General features: G+C 48.8%; 1 long non-coding RNA gene across 1 annotated transcript in view; it reads left to right on the top strand.

The window, feature by feature from the left end:
* The window catches only part of LOC140389285 (uncharacterized), a 101,595-nt gene that overhangs the window by 5,258 nt on the left and 73,615 nt on the right, over positions 1 to 22,722 (top strand). Inside the window, exon 2 of the long non-coding RNA XR_011934321.1 lies at positions 7,289 to 7,808. This is a non-coding gene — a long non-coding RNA (uncharacterized lncRNA). The remainder of the gene's footprint in view (positions 1 to 7,288; positions 7,809 to 22,722) is intronic.

The following is a 22,722-nucleotide window of genomic DNA, read 5'->3' as shown; positions in this document are numbered from 1 at the left end:
ACACATCAGGGAGGGGGAGAGTTACCTGGACGCTGTGCTTCAGGAGGCAGTCACGCCACTTAGATTAACTACATTGATTTTGGTCAATGGTCAGGGACAGGAGGGTGTGACTATGAGTTAAGCAGGTAGAGGGATCCAGGAGGTAGGGCTGCAAGAGCCTCAGCCCCTTCCCTTGTCTGACAGGTTCAAGATTCTTGCTCCCTGTGTGGACGACAGCAGGGACTGTAGGGAGGATGAGAAAACTGGCCATAGCAATGTGGTACAGGGAGTCATTCAAGTGGGGGAGTGAAAAGAAATGCAGTCGTAGTCGGACATAGTATAGTCAGGGGAATAGACACTGTTCCCTGTAGCCAGGATGAAGAGTCCCACTGCTGTGTTGCCTAGCTGGTGCCATGGTTAAGGATATCTCATATGGGATCCAGAGGAACTTGAGTGGGAGGGGAAATATCCAGTTGCTGTGGTCCATGTAGGTACCAATGATATAGGTAGAAGGACGTAGTCCTTCTTGATTGGATAGTCAGAGGCTTTTCCCCAGGGTAGAGGGGTCAATTACTAGGGGGCATAGGTTTAAGGTGAGAGGGGCAAGGTTTAGAGTAGATGTACGAGGCAAGTTTTTTACGCAGAGGGTAGTGGGTGCCTGGAACTCGCTACCGGAGGAGGTAGTGGAAGCAGGGACGATAGGGACATTTAAGGGGCATCTTGACAAATATATGAATAGGATGGGAATAGAAGGATACGGACCCAGGAAGTGTAGAAGATTGTAGTTTAGTCGGGCAGTATGGTCGGCACGGGCTTGGAGGGCCGAAGGGCCTGTTCCTGTGCTGTACATTTCTTTGTTCTTTGTTCTCTTTGTTTGACGGAAGAGGTTCTGTGGAGGGAACATGAGCAACTAGTTGCTAAATTAAGAAGCAAAACCACAAAGGCAATAATAGTAATAGTAGTAACCTTTTATTGTCACCAGTATGAAGTTACTGTGAAAAGGCCCTCATCGCCACATTCCAGTGCCTGTTCAGGTAAGCTGGTGCGGGAATTGAATTGTTCTCCATCGCAAACCAGCTGTCTAGCCCACTGAGCTAACCAATAATCTCTGACTTACTACCTAAACCACAAGCTAATTGGCATTGGGTCAATAAGATTAAAGTGGTAAATGCGTGGCTCAAAGATTGGTGTGGGACAAATAGTTTCAAGTTCATGAGACTTCGGCACCAGTACTAGGGAAAGAGGGAGCTGTTCCAACTGGACAGACTCCAGCTGAATCATGCTGGGACCAGTGTCCTGGCAAATTGAATAACTAGGGCTGGAGATAGAGCTTTAAACTAAATAGTTAGGGGGAGGGTTCAGTTGCATGGAAATATTAAAAATCAATGTGTAAGGAGAAGGTCGGAGTACATGTTAATGACAAGGCTAATTGTTACCATATAATGAAAGGAAGGGACAGAGATGGTGAATGTCATATTACACCAGGGAATCCTGAAAGAGCAGGGAAAATTAATAAGAGGGCAAACTTAAAGGCTTTGTATCTGAATGCGATTAGCATTCGGAATAAAATTAATTAATTAACAGAGCAAATAGAGACAAAAGATTTGGTGGTGATTACTGAGACATGGTTACAAGGAGACCAGGCCTGGGAGTTGAATATCCAAGGTTAGTCAGTGTTTGGGAAGGACAAACAGAAAGGACAAGGAGGTGGTGTAGCTTTGTTCGGTAAGAAAGGGATCAATGGTGCAGTGAGAACTGATATTTTCACTGGAGATCAAGATGTAGAATCAGTCTGGGTAGAAATAAGAAATAGCAATGGAAACAAGTGGGCGTAATCTTTAGTTCCCCCAATAGTAGTTCCACAGTAGGACACAGTATAAACCAAGAAATATTGGGGGTTTGTAAGAAAGGTACGACAATAATCATGGGTGATTTTAAGATTCATATTGACTGGATTAATCAAATTGTGAAGGGTAGCCTAGAGGGAGAGTTTACATAGAGTTTATTAGAAATTGTTTTTTGGAACAATATGTTGTCGAACCAACCAGGGAGCAGGCCGTTTTGGATTTAATATTGTGTTGGAGATGGTATTAAGTAATCAGTTTGTGAGCAATAAACTTGGATAGGGGATTGGCTAACCAACAGAAAGCAGAGAGTGGGGATAAATGGGACTTTTTCTGGTTGGCAAGCTGTAACTAAAGGTGTGCCAGAGGGTTCGGTCCTTGGGCTTCAACTATTTACAATATATATTAATGACTTGGATATACTATAGCCAAATTTGCAGACAACATTACAATAAGTGGGAAATAAGTGTTGTCACTGGACTAGTAATCCAGGGACCCAGGGTAATGTTCTGGGGACCTGCAATTGAATCCCACCATGGCAGATGGTGAAATTTTATCCAATAACTGTCTAGAATTCAAAATCTAATGGTGACTTTGAAACCATTGTCAATTCTGTAAAAACCCATCTGGTTCACTAATATGCTTTGGGGAAGGAAATTTGCCAACCTTACCTGGTCTGGCCTACATTTGACTTCAGATCCACAACAATGTAGTTGGATTCTTAAATGCCCCACAAAAGCAATTATGGATAGGCAATAAATGCTGGCCCAGCCAGCGATGCCCATATCCCATGAAAGAATAATTTTTAAAAATACAAAATTTACAAATGGATATAGATAGGTTAGGTGAGTGGGCCAAAATTTGGCAGGCAGAATTTAATGTGGATAAGTGTGAGGTTATCCATTTTTGGTTGAATAAAAAGGCAACTTGTCATCCAAATGGAGAGAACCTTCAAAATGCTTTGGTGCAGAGGGACCTGGGTGTCCTTGTGCATGAATCGAAAAAGTTAGTATGCAGGTGCAGCAGGTAATAAGGAAAGCAAATGGAATTTTGGAATTCATTGCTAATGGAATAGAGTATAAAAGCAGGGAAGTGCTGTTGAAACTGAAGAGGGCATTGTTGAGACCGCATCTCGAGTTTTGGTTCAGGAAGGACATAAATGCATTAGAGGCATTCAGAGAAGGTTGTTGTCTTATGAAGACAGATTTAGCAGTTTAGGACTATACTCATTGGAGTTTAAAAGAATGAGAGGAGTATTGAAGTGTATAAGATGTTAAACGGAATTGACAGGGTAGAAGTAGAGCGGTTGTTTCCCCTTGTTGGAATTTAGCTTTTCTCATCTCTCCACTTAACTGAAGTTCCACATCTCTGGTTCCATCCGAAATGTGGCCATAGGAATTCATAATGTAAAAAATTGACAGGGAATACAGGAGTAAAAAGTAAAATTCTCGATACACAAGTCAGCGGTTGGGTCAAGGCAGTGGGTGTTCTAACTGGGTCGGGGGATTGGTCGTCGATGAGAGTTGGGCCCCTGGGTTTCAGGGTGAGCAGAATTTTACCTTCTGGGTGGGAGCAGTCGAGTGGTGGGAGGATTCTTACGGGGTGCAAGCGGATGGGGAATACCGTGGGGGGCAGTTAGTCATGTCAGGGGTGAGGGGGTGGTAGTATAGGTGAGTTCTCTTCAGGGATTATTCTGTGAGTTTACAAGTTACGCAGAAGTTAGAAAAGGTTTTAATTCTTCCAACTTTTTCTGAGTAACTATTACCGTTACTCTGTTGGGACCATCTAAATTCTCAGTGAAAACCACACTCTCGCAGCATCTGTTGTTTGTACCATGTGTCTGATCATGTTCAATTCAGACATGTGCAAATCCATTAGTCTTTTCTGCTATACTGAGTTAAATGTTAAGAGTGCCTTCTTAATAGTTAATGGCACCAATCCCAGACTATCAACATTAATGCATGTTATCACCTTTTCTAAAATTCTTTTGTTAGTGAATGAGGCATTCAAATTGCTACCTCTTTCCAAAAAAGAAAGGATGCTAATGAATTCTAATGGCTGCGACCACATGAAGTAATGTTGAGTGTTCCTAATTAAAATCAGGGGTGTTTTAATTAAGATCTGTGGTGTCCACTTATGTGTGTAATATCTGTTAGTCTGTAACCATTTTCTCAATTCCAAAGTATAATCTCCTAATATATGTGAATATCTATATTTTATCTATGAAGTTGTGCATATTCATCACAGGGAACCGAATTTATATCTTCCTTCAGTCTGAAAAACAATCACTGTTTCTTATCCCTCAGCCAAATTTTCATCCATGCTGCCACTGCTCTTTTTATTCCACGGGTTTCAACTTTTAGTGGCAAGCTTGTCATGTGCACTTTATCAAACGCCTTTTGGAAATCCATGTACACCACATCAACCGCATTGCCCTCATCAACCCTCTCTGTAACCTCATTCAAAAATATAAATCAATTTAGTTCAACATGATTTGCCTTTAACAAATCTGTACTGGCTTTCTTCAATTAATACCCACTTGTCCAAACATTCTTATTGTATTAATATCTACATACCCAACAGCCACTGTGAAAGAAGGAAGAATGTTCATCGCAACATTGAAAGAAGTCTCTGCTGCTCTTTGAATAGTGACATGAAACTTTTAGTTTCCACCTGAACCCTTGGAATAAACGTGCAAAACTTGTACATTCTTTCCAAATGCTGAAACTGCTGCTTTAGTTGAGAGTGCAATCGTGATACCATAATAAACAAGTTTATAATCATTGAGGCACCAATTGAAGGACCAGTCACATTTCCATTGGCAATAAGATTTAATCTCCCTCTCTCTTTTATAGACAGTTGGGAAAATTAAGTTTGCTATAATGAGAATGATTTAATAAGGGTTTAGCATCAGGGCTTGGTATAACAGTATTTTTTACAATTTGCAGTAACAAGAGTTTGTTGAAATGGCATGTACCTAATAATAGGATTTATTATAATGAGGTCCAATTGCATATAATTGCATTATAATACATATCCCCAAATTATTCTACTCTAATTTACTTGATTCTAAATGGTCCCCTGGCATCTCTACTTTGGGATTGATTTGCATTTCTGTGTCCTCTCATATTTCAATTCGTCTTCTTACAAGTAATTCCCCAATGGGGATATTCAACCCCTTTTGTTTGTATTGTACGACAAGTAAACTAATATACCCTGTTTTCCTTTGCGCATTTCTGAACTCTTTGTGTGTTTTTCAAAAATGATCAGTGATCTGCAACTGGTGAAGCTGATTCTGTAATGTAAGTGGAGTTACTGGATTGATCATTGCAACCCCAAAAATAGTCTCCAGTGTATTAGAGCAGAATATCAAAGTTTGCTGTTATCGATGGGGTTATTTAAAAGCCAGATGGTGGTGTTAGTTTATGAATATTGACAAAGAAGCTGTCTGTGAACATTCATGAGGTTTCATCTCATGCATATTTATTGCCATTACTCACACTGACCTTTCCAAGCAAATGTTGACCAAAAACTGCACACGCGTAGAAACATTTAAAAATGTAAAATGCTTTGCTACGTGACTTTATAACAATATAAAATATTCATTGCTTTTGGGGATTAGGGGATGGTGCATTCAACAAGATACAGATTTCACATGTGGGCATGTTAACTGGGCTACAGAGTCACCTCTGAAAATCTTTAAGCAAATCACTGCCTCTGTGTTGCCTCCTGCATGTTACGTTTTGTTTCCAGTGCTGAAGGAACTGCAATATCCTTCAGTTAAACATTGGGAAGATGAGCTCACCCCCCCACCCCCCCCCCCCCAACCCCCCGCTCCCAACCCCCACCTCTCCCCATTCCCCACCAACCACAAAGTCCATAACCCCACCACTGATTCCATGCCCAGTCCTGGCCACTGTCTGAGATTGAAGCTGCTAATTCACAACCCTGGCATCCTCGTTGAGGTGGGTTGAGCATCCCACCCCAGTTCCTATCCATCACACGGATCATCTACTTGCAGCTCCATAACATTGCTTACCTCCGCTGCACCTCAAGCCTTCTGTTATTGAACACCTCACTCAAGCCTTTGTTGTCCCATGCAAGACTGTTCCATTGCTCTCTTCGTTGGCTTCTCATTCTCCATTTCTCATATAATTCAGCTCACCCAAAACACTGCTGCCAATATCCTAACCTGCACCAAATTGCATACATCTATCATTGACTTACGTTAGCTCCCAGTCCCTCAGCACTTCCGATTTAAATTCTCATCCCAGTGTTGAAGTCCCATCATTGTCTGATGGCATTTCCGTGAAACACTTTGGCCAGAATTTGATGATCCTCCCATCGGTGGACTTCGCCAATCGCACCAAAGTTAAAGAACGTTTGAATGGCTTTTGAGACTTTTTCAGTATTTCAGGTGCAATAAAAATGCAAGTTGTTGTTGTAGATTCCAGTTTTTGCCATGGACATGGACTTGGCAGTATTAGTAGCCAGTATGTCACAAGAGGTGAGGCAAATCAGCCTCCACGAGATGAACATGGACTCACCACCTGGTAGGTGGTCTCCACTTCCAAAGAGGATTTTATTTTTCAAGAAAGTTTTCGTGTATTGGCTGCCTTGTTCCTGACGATCAATTTGCTTATTTATTATGGAACTGAAGTCAAAGTAATAGGTATGTACTTGCCTGTGTGTATTTTGTGCCACCGCTTTTGAAGCTGGCCCAGATTAATCTGTTCTCATCTACTGATTCCTTGTCATTACCCAATGTGTCCTTCAATTATTTGTCCAATATCTCAACAATCTGCTTGCTGATCTCATCCTTGGATGATTGCTACATAATCCTGGATTAATTTGTGTAAAGTCCTTTCAGTTTGTCCAGGAGTCAGTTTGTATCAAAGTCATGAATTCTGCCTTGGTGTTTTCTTCTGGGGTTGTTGGGTGGGCTGTGTGGAATATTGCTCTTATCTTCCTTTGCAAATATTTTGGAGAGGTAAAGAGTCGGAATATTTTTCATCTTGTACTCACCCTTTGTTTCAAAACGATTTACATATTGTAATATTTCCTCATCTTCTTGGACAATCCCCGTGCCATTGTAATGCTGGAATAATTACTGTTGTGGATTGCGTCTGCAGCTGGACGTTTTCCTGGCATCTCTTTGCCCCTCAGATCATCCCTTTGAACATCTGCCCAATGAACCCCTTTCCCTTTTTGCAGAGGTAATGCTTCCTTTTTATTTCAATATTAATTTGTTTGTTAACCTACTTAGGTAATCACGTTTGCTTCATCTCATTTTGCTGAGATTAGATGTGTATTTGTCCAACACATCAAGCATCATTCTTTAAAAGCCTGTACTGATATATTCATACATGTTCTCTTCTGACCTATTTGCTTCAACTGTTTCCTCAATCCTATTGAATGTAATCATTTTAAAAGTTAAAAATCCACCTGCTCTTTGGTATCCACAGCCGCTATGAGGGGCAAATGAATACCTTCCCACTCGCTCTCTTTCCGACCCCCAGCAACAAGGGAATGTGATCCAGAGCATTTGAAGACGATGGCATGGCAGATGAAATATTCTGGTTTGAGTTAACAAGCAGGCGGAGGTCAGGATTAACAACTATCACCTACAACAGGACCCAGGGAAAATAGTATGATAATAAAATGCACAATGAGGTAACACGAGTATGTTCAGACAGTAATTATACATTAATTGGTGACTTCTACTGAAACTGTTCTTCATTTTATTTCCATTTCATTTGGGGCTGACCTCTTCACAAGCTTCGGTGAAACATCCCTCGGCGGAATGCTAGTAGTCACGGAGGAATGGCGGCACACCCTGTACCCTGAACAGGAAGGAGACTATTGAGCAGCGTTACTAAACCCGCATGGGAGGCTGCCACTGTGCTGGTAAGCGCCAGGCCCCTGCAGAGGAGGTCGACAATCCAGTGCAGGAACAGGATGAATGATCTCTTCCATTCAGCCAGGGTAAGTTATTCTTCTCACCTGTCACCACTTAACCACTTGCACCCCTATCATACATGTCTTTTCATCATATCCCTCCTCCCACTCACCAACCACACATGCCGGGCCTCCTTATCACCTAACCTGGCACGCAGCCTGTTTACACTCTGCAGACCTGTTCTTTTGCATGGCAAGCTGGCTCATAATGAATGGGAGTGATCACAGTCAGGTGGAGGGATGTCCGAGTTTAAAATACTCTCGGTGTTCGAGGAGAGAGCCCTCCAGCTGGCGGGCGAGGCACTGGACCATTCCTGTGCCGTGGGCAAGATGGGCACCAACACACCATGATCCATCACACCAACAAATCCTAGTGAAATTCAAACTTCACCATCTGCCATAGTGGGATTCAAAGCCCGGTCTCCAGAGCTCAGCGCTGGTTCTCTGGAAGACGAGTGCAATCCTGTGACAATATCACTACTCCACCATCTCCCCATGGTGTAATGCTTAATTGCATTCAGTGCCACATCAAACATTTCAAAAAAATGTTTTCATTTAGGTTTTTACATTTTATACACTGTACATTCGGTAAGGATATATCTGTCGTTTACAATATAAAAGTCATTTTCTTCGGAACCAATCCCCCCCCCCCCCGCCCCCCATTTGGTGTCCCCCCCACCACCACCACCACTGCCTCCTCCATTGATTCAAGATCCTTTCCTAGGTTGCTTATTGTACAATGGGCAGTTATCTGTTATTTACATATTTACATATATGCAGTGTTTGCCCTTCCCTTCCCCCCCTTTTGTCGATTGGCGTCACGCCCTCCCCCTCCCCAATACTGTTTTAGGCATTTCTTTGGGGGTTCCGTTTCTTGTGGCCTTGTTCTAGGCCCTCTGATCTCTGTTTCGGCCGTTTTCCAGTCTCCCCCTCCTTTTTCTTTGACCTCCCCCACCATCCACTCTATTGGCTGTTGGCCTAAAACAGGTCCTGGAACAAATTGGTGAATGGCCTCCACATTTTGTGGAATTCATCCTCTGACCCTCAGATATCGAAATTGATCTTCTCTCTGTGGAGAAATTCCGACAGGTCTGCCAGCCAATTTGCTGCTGTGGGTGGTGCTGTTGACCGCCAGCCGTGCAAAATTCTCCGGCGGGCGATTAGGGAAACAAAGGCAAAGGGGCCGTCCCTCTTCCCAATGAATAGATCTGGCTGGTCCGATACCCCGGAGACTGCCACTCTTGGGCACGGCTCCACCCTCACTCTCACCACCTTGGACATCGCCTCGAAGAAGGTTGTCCAAAACCAACAAGTCTGGGGAATGCCCAGAACATATGCGTGTGGTTAGATTATCATAGAATTTACAGTGCAGAAGGAGGCCATTCAGCCCATTGAGTCTGCACCAGCTCTTGGAAAGAGCACCCTACCCAAGGTCAACACCTTCACCCTATCCCCATAACCCAGTAACCCCACCCAACACTAAGGTCAATTTTGGACACTAAGGGCAATTTAGCATGGCCAATCCACCTAACCTGCACATCTTTGGACTGTGGGAGGAAACCGGAGCACCCGGAGGAAACCCACGCACACACGGGGAGGATGTGCAGACTTCGCACAGACAGTGACCCAAGCCGGAATCGAACCTGGGACCCTGGAGCTGTGAAGTAATTGTGCTATCCACAATGCTACCGTGCTTCCCTGGCACCGTTTACATTTGTCCTCCACCTCCAGGAAGAACCTGCTCATTTGGGTTCTGGTCAGGTGCGCTCTGTGCACCACTTTTAGCAGCAATAGGCTGGGCCTTGCACATGAGGAGGTGGAGTTGGCCCTGCCATGTGCTTCGCTCCAAAGTCCCCACCCTATTTCCGGCCTTGGCTTTTCCTCCCATTTTTCCCATGTTTCGTCCAGTGGAGAGCGTGTCCTTTCTAATGGTGGTCAGTACAGGTCCCCACAGTTTCCCTTCCCCAGACTGTCCGCGTCCAGTAACTCCTCTAACATTGTGCTTCTCAGGGTCTGTGGGTAATCTGTTGTATCCTTGTGGAGAAACGTTTTGACCTGTAGATGTTGGAGTTTGTTTCTGTTTAGTAGTTTCTGTCTCTCCGTCAGTTCCTCCAGTGTCGCTAGTCTGTCCTCAGTGCAAAAGTCTCTAACCGTCAGTGTCCCCCTGTTCTGTCTCCACCTCTTCAAGGTGGCATCAAGCATGGCTGGTGCGAACCTGTGGTTGCCACAGATGGAGGCCATGGTGGACATTTTGTTCAGACCGAAGTGTTGCCTCATCTGGTTCCAGGTTCTCAGGGTAGCTACCATAAGTGGGCTGGTTGAGTGTTTTGTTGGTGGGGATGGGAGCGCCATTGTGGCGAGAGCCCGGAGGGTCTTTCCTGTACAGGAGTTCTCCTCTATCCTCACCCATTCCATGTCTGGCTCCTTCACCCAACCCCTCAACTCTTTCAATTGCGACTGCCGAGTGGTAGTATTGTAGGTTCAGGAGGGCCAGGCCCCCCATGTTTCTTCTTCTTTGTAGGATTTTTGGGGGGATTCGTGGACTCTAACCACCGCCGCCTCCCCCCCTCCCCTCCACATGGACACACAAACGCCACAATTATCTTGTCTATCGAGTTGAAAAAGGCCTTCAGGATGTAGATCAGAATGGACCTGAACAGGAAGAGGAACCTTGGCAGTACGACCATCTTGATCGTCTGCACTCTCCCCGCCAGGGAAAGAGGGAATGTATCTCATTTCTGTCGGTCCTTTTTTACCTCCTCTGCCAGACTGGTTCCACTTGCGGATCTGTGTCCAGTCATGAGCAAACTCGATCCCCAGGTAACGGAATTACCTTCAGGCTAGTTTAAATGGTAGTCCCTGCAGCTCTGCCCCTCCGCCCTCTCGAGTTTACAAGGAATACTTTTCCCAGGTTGAGTTTGTAGCCCGAGAAGGCTCCGCACTTTCTGAGGAGCTTCATGGTTCCTTCCATGCCACTTTGCAGGTCCGAGGTGTAGTTTAGCTGCCACAACCCAATCACTTGAAGTCCCAGCACGTCCTGTCACCCAAGTAGGTTCACTGTGCTCCTTATGGATGCATAATTAATGAGTTGAACAGCAGAAGCTCACATAAGTTCAACCGGCCCACTGCCTAGCAGAAATCACGGCAACTTTTCCACCAGCCATTGGACTAGAATCCAGATTGGATGATTGCACCCATAGATAAAGAGACATTGGTGTTCATATAGAGTATTCAAGCATATCCACATAACAACATTGTATTTATAAATGTCTTTAACATAGTAAAACATTTTTAAATATTAATTCTTGGGATGTCGGATGTTGCCCCTCCCTAAATTGCTCTTGAACTGAGTGGCTTGCTCGGCTATTTCAGTGGGGGGGGGTTGCAGTTAAGAGTCAACCACATTGCCGTGTGGGTCTGAAGTCACATGTAGGCCAGACCGGGTAAGGACGGCAGATTTCCTTCCCTGAAGGACATTAGAGAACCAGATGGGTTTTTCGACAATCGGCAATGGTTTGTTTCATGGTCTTCATTCGATCTTTAATTCCAGATTTATGATTGAATTCAAATTTCACCATCTGCAGTGGAGGGATTCGAACCCGGGACCCCAGAGCATTACCCTGGGTCTCAGGATTACTAGTCTAGTGACAATACCACTACGCCAATGCCTCCCCATAAAACATCCCAGTGAGCTTCACAGGAGCTCAATCATGCTATACCACATCAGACGATAGTAGGAAAAAAGCTCAGACAACAGGATGGGTCTCAAGGAGTGTTTTGAAGGAGAAGAACGAGTCAGAGAGATAGAGAAGTTTGGGGAGGATATTCCCAGTTTTGAGCCTGGGCAGCTGAAGGCATGTCAGCCAACTATGGAGCAATGAAAAACAGGGATGAAGAAGAGGCTGGAATTGGAGAGGGCTCAGGCTAGAGCTGGGGAGCCTCTTTGGAGGAATTGGAAAAGAATATGTAACATAGATGTAGATTCGGACTCATATATGTACCCCTATACATACGAATTTACTGATATCTGGTTCATAAATACTTTTCATAGAATTTACAGAGCAGAAGGAGGCCATTCAGCCCATCGAGTCTGCACTGGCTCTTGGAAAGAGCACCCTACCCAAGGTCCACACCTCCACCCTATCCCCATAACCCAGTAACTCCACCCAACACTAAGGGCAATTTTGGACACTAAGGGCAATTTATCATGGCCAATCCACCTAACCTGCACATCTTTGGACTATGGGAGGAAACCGGAGAACCCGGAGGAAACCCATGTGCACACGGGGAAAAAGTGCAGACTCCGCACAGACAATGACCCAAGCCAGGAATCGAACCTGGGACCCTGGAGCTGTGAAGCAATTGTGCTAACCACAGTGCTACCGTGCTGGCACACATATGCAGAGGCAAACAATATCAATGCACATACAATTATACACACATATATTGGTACACACATTATTTCCCATGTAATCACACATGCATTATTAGACATACATGTAGTCATATGTGCATGACATAGAGGAGACAGTGTCATGGTGTTAATGTCATTGGACTAGTAATCCAAAGGCTCAGGGTAATCCGCTGGGGTCTTGGGTTCAAATCTCACCATGGCAACTTAATTTTAACATTAAATTAATAACTCTGGAATTGAAAGTTAGTCTCAGCCATGGTGACCATGACAACGATCATCGATTGTTGTAAAAACCCATCTGGTTCACTAATGACCTTTAGGGAAGGAAATCTGCCAACCTTGCCCGGCCTGGCCTGCATGTGACTCCAGTCCCTCACCCATGTGGTTGTCTCTCAATTGCCCTCTGAAATGGCCTCACAAGCCACTCAGCAATGGGGCATTTAGGGATGGCCAACAAGTGCTGGCCTTGCCAGCAATGCTCACATCCCATGAAAGAATAATAAAAAAACAGGATTGAACATGCACGGGTGATAGAAGTTTGCACTTTAAGGCAGGCTAATAAATACATCAACATTTAAAAACATTTTGTAGTTCTGAACAGACTATAAACTCACTGTGAGTTGGTTTTTGTGCTTAATAAGAGGAGTCTCTGGTGAAACCGCAATTGTGCCCCAATTTCTGCGACTATCAGACCGTTTCTATCTTGCGAGGAGTCACTTGAGTAATGAGTACCTTCGACTGTAGCACTGTTAGTCCTGACCTAATTAAAACACAAGAAACATTCTCGATATTAAGGCACTCAGGTTTTAAAAGGAGGTGACTTCTAAAAATCTGACCTACAAATTATTTAAGAGTTACATACTTAAGCTTTCCAAAAGCATGTGACAGAAGCATGAAGTAGGTCAAATCCTCTGCTTTTAGCAGATCATGGATTCAGGAGAATTCAGAATGCCACATTATTGCTGCCTGAGAAAACATTTGAAAATCAAAGCTGATTTTCTTTTCCCTTCTGACAATTCTACCCATACGTTTGACTCAATTTTATTTTACCGAAAAGTTTCAGCTGCAGCAAATGTAGCATACATGCACTGATGATGATGGGGTTGTATGTAGTTGTGAGCTCAGGGGAAGCAGCTGCAAGATCGTCAAACTTGCTTTCAAACTCCTCTGTAATCTCACTCCATCCTTCTTTAGTGACCTCCTCCTCCATACTTAATTCTGCAGGCATTTTTTTGTTAATCAAACACTAGATTACTCCCTCCTCTCCATTATTGTACACGTATGTACCTTGATACCTCCTTCCCTCCTTTCAAAAAACACCTTAAAATCCTTCTCTTTAATCATGTCTTCCACTCCCTTAATGTCTTTTTATGTTTTTCCTTTACCTCCATGAGTCGGATCTCACCTTTTTCCATAATATTAAGCAGTCCGAAACAATTTTCTGTGCACAAGCAGCATTATTGCATCTCTGTAAATGTATTGACATGGGTTTGAAATGGATTATAATCCTAGCTTCTTTTCTGGGACTATTCCAGATCAGTTGTATTCTTTAGATGATCATTCTCAGTTAAGGTTGAGAAAGGCAGGCCTCACAGACACTTAAATGGGTTTGGAGAACTGATCTAACTCTCCTCAAAGGAAAGTGAACATCAGAGAATATTATCCTCCTCCAGATGGCCTATCAACACGTTTTAGTCCTAGCACCTTGCAACAGTGTACCTCTCCACTGAAAAGTGTACAGAAATGGGTTCTCGAGTGTGGATGCAGAAGACTACATGAGACAATATATTTTCTAAATTACATAAAGTTTATTAAAGAACTGAACAGGCAATGAATTTTTGATGATAATTCAATCACAACATTGATAGTTGTAGAAAATAAAGTATAATCTTGTTTATAATAGAGAATCCAAGTCTTATTGACGTTACACAGCGATATTTAAGATATCAATCACTATGTAAAGTAGTATTTGCCTTAAAGCCCCAGGTAGAAAGCTTTCTAGCAAGATGCCGCTATTCCCATTAAGGGGGGAACTATCATTGTTAAACTACAGCAGCTATGCCTTTACCTTGGGTGAATCCAATTTATCTAAAAATCCTACTGTGTGGAAACAATATTTATGCCATAAAATAACTGAACCACTAAGAAGCATGTTGAGCACTCGCGCTGTACAACATCCATCGTTTTTGTCAATATCCTTCATTTTAGTCAACATCCTCCAAGCAAAAAGATGCATTTGACGGCCAATACACTCAGTTTCCAGGGTTCAGTTGACAAGCTGTTGAGGTCATACTTAAGGTTGTCCATTGTTCGATTGTAGTATCTCACAATTTTTAAATGCCCTGCTGAGGTGATGTAGAGGCCAATTCCTGTTTTTTCAGGATTGCCCTGTGTTAGAGGTTGTACCATATTCTATTCCACAGGATGTTGTTGTCCTTGAGCACACAATTGTGTCCAGGCATATTTATAAACCTTATGAACCTTTGTCCAGCAGACTAATTTTGCTTTTAATTTTTAGTCCCTAGTTCAGAGGAGAAACATTCTTTTAAAACCAATATCTCCTTATTTCTAACTGGTTTATCTTATAACTCCATATTTATAGCTGTATTCCTTCACCTGCTGACTCATAAAGTAGAAGGACTGAAAGGAATAGACTGGGTGAATGATAGGTTGAAGACTTGCACACAAGTTCAGAGTACGAGAGACTATAATAGACTGAGCAAGAGAGCAATTAAGAATAGCTGGCTGAAATTTAAGGCATTCCAAACTATATAAATACAAGATTTTCTTTCTTACATATAAGCTTTATCAAGGTATAAAGGAAAGAGTACCTTAAAGCAGGAGCATAAACTGAACATAAGGAATGATGTGGTACTTCTTTAACCCAATAAGAAATCGCAGCAGGTTAGGCCAATTGGCCTCTCGAGCCTGTTCCATCATTCAATAGGATCGTGACTGATCTGATTGTGGCCTTAACTCCACTTTCCTGCCTGCACCCATAATCCTTCGCTTCATTGTCGATCTGCCTAACTCAGTCTTGAATATATTCAATGACCCAGTCTCCACTGTACTCTGGGGTAAAGAATTCCAAAGATTAATGTCCCTTCGAGAGAATACATTCCTTCTCATCTTGGTCTGAAATGGGACATCCCTTATTCTGAAACTATATCCCCTAGTTCAAGATTCCCCCACGAGAAGAAACATCCTCTCAGTCTCTGCTCTATCAAACCCCCTCAGAATATTATATGCTTCAGTCACAATCTCTCATTCTTCTAAATTGCGGTGAACACGGCCCCTGCTTAATATTGACTCAGTTAACATTGTTCTAACTTTAACAGCTTAACATGGTGAGGTTCACTGTAACGACATTTGTCACAAACTTCCTATTCAATGGCCTACATGCACACATGGCCTTTTCCCAACACTTTGACTTCTTCCCTCTGCCCTGAGGTCCTCTGGCTCCCATCCCCCCCCCCCCCCCCGCCCCCTCCATTCTCACCTTTAAAGTTCCCCGGTGTCTGTTGCCACCACTGGGGATTTCTTCTGCTGTTCCCTATACCAATTAACATCTGCCACTAGATGGAGCACGGACAATCTCAAACCACAGGTGTTTGTATTTTTTTACATTTATTTTCATTTACAGTATATTGCATTTCTTTTACATTTTTAAATGCATTTTTTTTGAAGGTCATTTCATTTATGAAAGTAGGCATTTAGGGATGTACAGCATTTTAATTAACAATATTTATTTATTTTTTGCTGAGAAAGGTCCTAAAGTATCTAACTTTAGAGTATCTATTTTATATTTAGAGATTTATTGGGCGGGATTTCCGCTAATCGGCGCGATGGCCCGAACCCCGCGCCAAAAACGGCGCGAATCACTCCGGCGTCAGGCCCCCCGAAACGTCGCAAATTCTCCAGCCCGGAATGGGCGAGCAGCAGCGTGACGCCATTCGCGACAGAGTCACCCGTCACGGACGCGCGCGACGGCAGTGACGCCGCGCGCCCTCAGTGACGCCACGCGGCGACGCACCACAAAGGACCACCCCGGAGACCCGTCAAAATGGCCACCCACCGCGCAGCACCGAGGTTCCAGGAGCGGGACATCGAGGCGCTCCTGGAGGCAGTGGAGCAGAGGAGGGAGGCCCTGTACCCCGGACACGGCCGCAGGATCGCACCACGCCTCAGCTGGCACCTGTGGAGGGAGGTGGCAGAGGCCGTCAGCGCTGTGGCTGTAACACCAAGGACAGGCGCCCTGTGCCACAAGAAGGTCAATGACCTAGTCAGGGCAGCCAGGATGAGGAGCCCCCCCCCCCCCCCCCCCACCTCTGATGTGCGGCACAACTGACATGGCTGCACCCACCCATGCAGCCTGCAGTGGAAGGAGGGGTTGTGAACCTCTGCCAACATACACACAACCACCGGTCCGCATGTATATGTCTGCCTAACACTGTTGCCCTTTATCCCTGCCACCCTCTCACCCCCCACAGGAGAAGCGCACTCACAACAACCGGGAGCGTGAGAGGACCGGAGGGGGTCCACACAAACTGCGACCACTCATCATCCATGAGGAGAAGGCCCTGGAACTTGCAGGCAGACCCGAGGACCGGCAGGTTGCGGATGCAGAGGTCGGGGGCGCACCACCAAGTGAGACCCCCCATGGCCTGCCCCCTTTCCCCCATATCCCCCTTCCCCCATATCCCCCATATCCCCCTTCCCCCATATCCCCCATATCCCCCTTCCCCAAATCCCCCATATCCCCCTTCCCCCATATCCCCCGTATCCCCCTTCCCCCATATCCCCCATATCCCCCAAATCCCCCATATCCCCCTTCCCCCATATCCCCCTTCCCCCATATCCTCCATATCCCCCATATCCCCCTTTCCCCATATCCCCCATATCCCTCTTCCCCCATATCCCCCTCCCCATATCCCCCATTCCCCATATGCCCCGATCCCCCCTGCCCCCTATCCCCGTCTGCGTGTCTAACCATGCATGCGGTAATGTGTATTGCAGGACCAAACGTCGACGCACCCGTCCTCGCGGATGCTGACCGCCCCCAGGACGATCCAGGGAGGCCACGAGCCAGGGACAGACCCGGCCCATCAGGCATACGACGCCCCCATCTCGTGCGAATGCGGCGGCGCCGGCAGGCCGCACCCAGCGACGAGGGGGCAGCCACAGGAACAGACCCCCTCACAGCCGACCTAGGACACACCTACCCAGGACACACCTACCCAGGACACACCTACCCAGGACACGCCTACCCAGGACACTACTACCCAGGACACGCCTACCCAGGACACGCCTACCCAGGACACGCCTACCCAGGACACGCCTACCCAGGACACTCCTACCCAGGACACGCCTACCGAGGACATGCCTACCCAGGACACACCTACCCAGGACACACCTACCCAGGACACGCCTACCCAGGACATGCCTACCCAGGACACACCTACCCAGGACACGCCTACCCAGGACACGCCTACCCAGGACACCCCTACCCAGGACACACCTACCCAGGACATGCCTACCCAGGACACTCCTGCCCAGGACACGCCTACCCAGGACACGCCTACCCAGGACACGCCTACCCAGGACACACCTACCCAGGACACCCCTACCCAGGACACACCTACCCAGGACACACCCACCCAGGACACACCTACCCAGGACACACCTACACAGGGCACACCTACCCAGGGCACACCTACCCAGGGCACACCTACCCAGGGCACACTTACACAGGGCACACATACTCAGGGCACACCTACCCAGGGCACACCTACCCAGGGCACACCAACCCAGGGCACACCTACCCAGGACACAACTACCCAGGGCACACATACCCAGAACTCCCCCACCCAGGACACACCTACCCAGGGCACACCTCCCCAGGACACACCTTCCCAGGACACACCTACCCAGGACAAACCTACCCAGGCACACCTACCCAGGGCACACCTACCCAGGACACACCTACCCAGGACAAACCTACCCAGACACACCTACCCAGGACACACCTACACAGGACACACCTACCCAAGACACACCTGCCCAGGGCACACCTACCCAGGACACACCTACCCAGGACACACCTACCCAGGACACCCCTACCCAGGACACCCCTACCCAGGACACACCTATTTAGGACACACCTGCCCAGGACACACCTACCCAGGGCAAACCTACCAAGGACACACCTACCCAGGGCACACCTACCCAGGGCACACCTATCTAGGACACACCTGCCCAGGACACACCTACCCAGGGCACACCTACCCAGGACACACCTACCCAGGACACACCTACCCAGGACACCCCTACTCAGGACACCCCTACCCAGGACACACCTATCTAGGACACACCTGCCCAGGACACACCTACACAGGGCACACATACCCAGGACACACCTACCCAGGGCACACCTACCCAGGGCACACCTACCCAGGGCACACCTCCCCAGGACGCACCTACCCAGGACACACCTATCCAGGACACACCCACCCAGGCCACACCTACCCAGGACACACCCACCCAGGACACACCTACCCAGGACACACCAACCCAGGACACCCCTACACAGGACACCGCTACCCAGGACACCGCTACCCAGGACACAGCCACCCAGGACACACCCACCCAGGACAACCCAACCCAGGACACACCTACCCAGGACACACCTACCCAGGGTACACCTACCCAAGGCACAACTACCCAGGGCACACCTACCCAGGGCACACCTACCCAGGACACACCTACCCAGGGCACACCTACCCAGGGCACAACTACCCAGGACACACCGACCCAGGGCACACTTACCCAGGACACACCTATTCAGGACACACCCACACAGGGCACACATACTCAGGGCACACCTACACAGGACACACCTACACAGGGCACACCTACCTAGGGCACACCTACCCAGGGCACACCTACCCAGGGCACACCTACCCAGGACACAACTACCCAGGGCACACATATCCAGGACTCCCCCACCCAGGACACACCTACCCAGGGCACACCTCGCCAGGACACACCTTCCCAGGACACACCTACCCAGGACAAACCTACCCAGGCACACCTACCCAGGATACACCTACCCAGGACAAACCTACCCAGACACACCTACCCAGGACACACCTACCCAGGACACACCTACCCAGGACACACCTGCCCAGGGCACACCTACCCAGGACACACCTACCCAGGACACACCTATCCAGGACACCCCTACCCAGGACACACCTATTTAGGACACACCTGCCCAGGACACACCTACCCAGGGCAAACCTACCAAGGACACACCTACCCAGCGCACCCCTACCCAGGACACACCTATCTAGGACACACCTGCCCAGGACACACCTACCCAGGGCATACCTACCCAGGACACACCTACCCAGGGCACACCTACCCAGGGCACACCTACCCAGGGCACACCTCCCCAGGACGCACCTACCCAGGACACACCTATCCAGGACACACCCACCTAGGACACACCTACCCAGGACACACCCACCCAGGACACACCTACCCAGGACACACCAACCCAGGACACCCCTACCCAGGACACCGCTACCCAGGACACCGCTACCCAGGACACAGCCACCCAGGACACACCCACCCAGGACAACCCTACCCAGGACACACCTACCCAGGACACACCTACCCAGGGTACACCTACCCTGGGCACAACTACCCAGGGCACACCTACCCAGGGCACACCTACCCAGGGCACACCTACCCAGGGCACACCAACCCAGGGGACACCTAACCAGGACACCCCTACCCAGGACACCCCTACCCAGGACACCCCTACCCAGGGCACACCTACCCGGGGCACACCTACCCAGGGCACACCTACCCAGGACACACCTACCCAGGGCACACCTACCCAGGACACCACAACCCAGGGCACACCTACCCAGGGCACACCTACCCAGGGCACACCTAGCCAGGGCACACCTACCCAGGACACACCTACACAGGGCACACCTAGCCAGGGCACACCTACCCAGGGCACACCTACCCAGGGCACACCTACTCAGGACACACCCACCCAGGACACACCCACTCAGGACACCCCTACCGTGGCACACCTACCCAGGGCACATCTACCCAGGACACACCTACCCAGGACACACCTACCCAGGACACACCTACCCAGGGCACACCTACCCAGGACACACCTACCCAGGACACACCTACCCAGGACACACCTACCCAGGGCACACCTACCCAGGGCACACCAACCCAGGGCACACCTACCCAGGACACACCTACCCAGGGCACACCTACCCAGGGCACACCTACCCAGGGCACACCAACCCAGGGCACACCTACCCAGGACACAACTACCCAGGACACACCTACCCAGGACACACCTACCCAGGACTCCCCCACCCAGGACAACCCTACTCAGGGCACACCTACCCAGGACACACCTACCCAGGGCACACCTCCCCAGGACACACCTTCCCAGGACACACCTACCCAGGACAAACCTACCCAGGCACACCTACCCAGGACACACCTACCCAGGACAAACCTACCAAGGACACAGCTGCCCAGGGCACACCTACCCAGACACACCTACCCAGGACACACCTACCCAGGACACACCTACCCAGGACACACCTGCCCAGGGCACACCTACCCAGGACACACCTACCCAGGACACACCTACCCAGGACACCCCTACCCAGGACACACCTATTTAGGACACACATGCCCAGGACACACCTACCCAGGGCAAACCTACCAAGGACACCCCTACCCAGGGCACACCTATCTAGGACACATCTGCCCAGGACACACCTACCCAGGGCACACCTACCCAGGACACACCTACCCAGGACACACCTACCCAGGACACCCCTACCCAGGGCACACCTACCCAGGACACACCTATCTAGGACACACCTGCCCAGGACACACCTACCCAGGGCATACCTACCCAGGACACACCTACCCAGGACACGCCTATCTAGGACACACCTACCCAGGGCACACCTACCCAGGACACACCTACCCAGGACACACCTACCCAGGACACACCTACCCAGGGCACACCTACCCAGGGCACACCAACCCAGGGCACACCTACCCAGGACACACCTACCCAGGACACACCTACCCAGGGCACACCTACCCAGGGCACACCAACCCAGGGCACACCTACCCAGGACACAACTACCCAGGACACACCTACCCAGGACACACCTACCCAGGACTCCCCCACCCAGGACAACCCTACTCAGGGCACACCTACCCAGGACACACCTACCCTGGGCACACCTCCCCAGGACACACCTTCCCAGGACACACCTACCCAGGACAAACCTACCCAGGCACACCTACCCAGGACACACCTACCCAGGACAAACCTACCCAGGACACACCTGCCCAGGGCACACCTACCCAGACACACCTACCCCGGACACACCTACCCAGGACACACCTACCCAGGACACACCTGCCCAGGGCACACCTACCCAGGACACACCTACCCAGGACACACCTACCCAGGGCACCCCTACCCAGGACACACCTATTTAGGACACACCTGCCCAGGACACACCTACCCAGGGCAAACCTACCAAGGACACACCTACCCAGGGCACACCTATCTAGGACACATCTGCCCAGGACACACCAACCCAGGGTACACCTACCCAGGACACACCTACCCAGGGCACACCTACCCAGGGCACACCTACCCAGGGCACACCTCCCCAGGACACACCTACCCAGGACACACCTATCTAGGACACACCTACCCAGGACACACCTACGCAGGACACACCTACCCAGGACACACCCACCCAGGACACACCTACCCAGGACACACCCACCCAGGACACACCTACCCAGGACACACCAACCCAGGACACCCCTACCCAGGACACCGCTACCCAGGACACCGCTACCCAGGACACAGCCACCCAGGACACACCCACCCAGGATAACCCTACCCAGGACACACCTACCCAGGACACTCCTACCCAGGGCACACCTACCCAGGGCACACCTACCCAGACACACCTACCCAGGACACACCTACCCAGGACACACCTACCCAGGACACACCTGCCCAGGGCACACCTACCCAGGACACACCTACCCAGGACACACCTACCCAGGACACCCCTACCCAGGACACACCTATTTAGGACACACCTGCCCAGGGCACACCTACACAGGACACACCTACCCAGGATGAACCTACCCAGGGCACACCTACCCATGACACATCTACCCAGGGCACACCTACCCAGGACACACCTACCCAGGACACACCTACCCAGGACACACCTACCCAGGACACGCCTATCTAGGACACACCTACCCAGGACTCACCTACCCTGGGCACACCTCCCTAGGACACACCTTCCCAGGACACACCTACCCAGGACAAACCTACCCAGGCACACCTACCCAGGACACACCTACCCAGGACAAACCTACCCAGGACACACCTGCCCAGGGCACACCTACCCAGACACACCTACCCCGGAC

This window comes from Scyliorhinus torazame, chromosome 14 (assembly GCF_047496885.1).
Source record: "Scyliorhinus torazame isolate Kashiwa2021f chromosome 14, sScyTor2.1, whole genome shotgun sequence".
NCBI classification, from domain to species: domain Eukaryota; kingdom Metazoa; phylum Chordata; class Chondrichthyes; order Carcharhiniformes; family Scyliorhinidae; genus Scyliorhinus; species Scyliorhinus torazame.
Note: the sequence above shows the minus strand (reverse complement) of the source record. Positions and strands in the feature narration are given on the sequence as shown.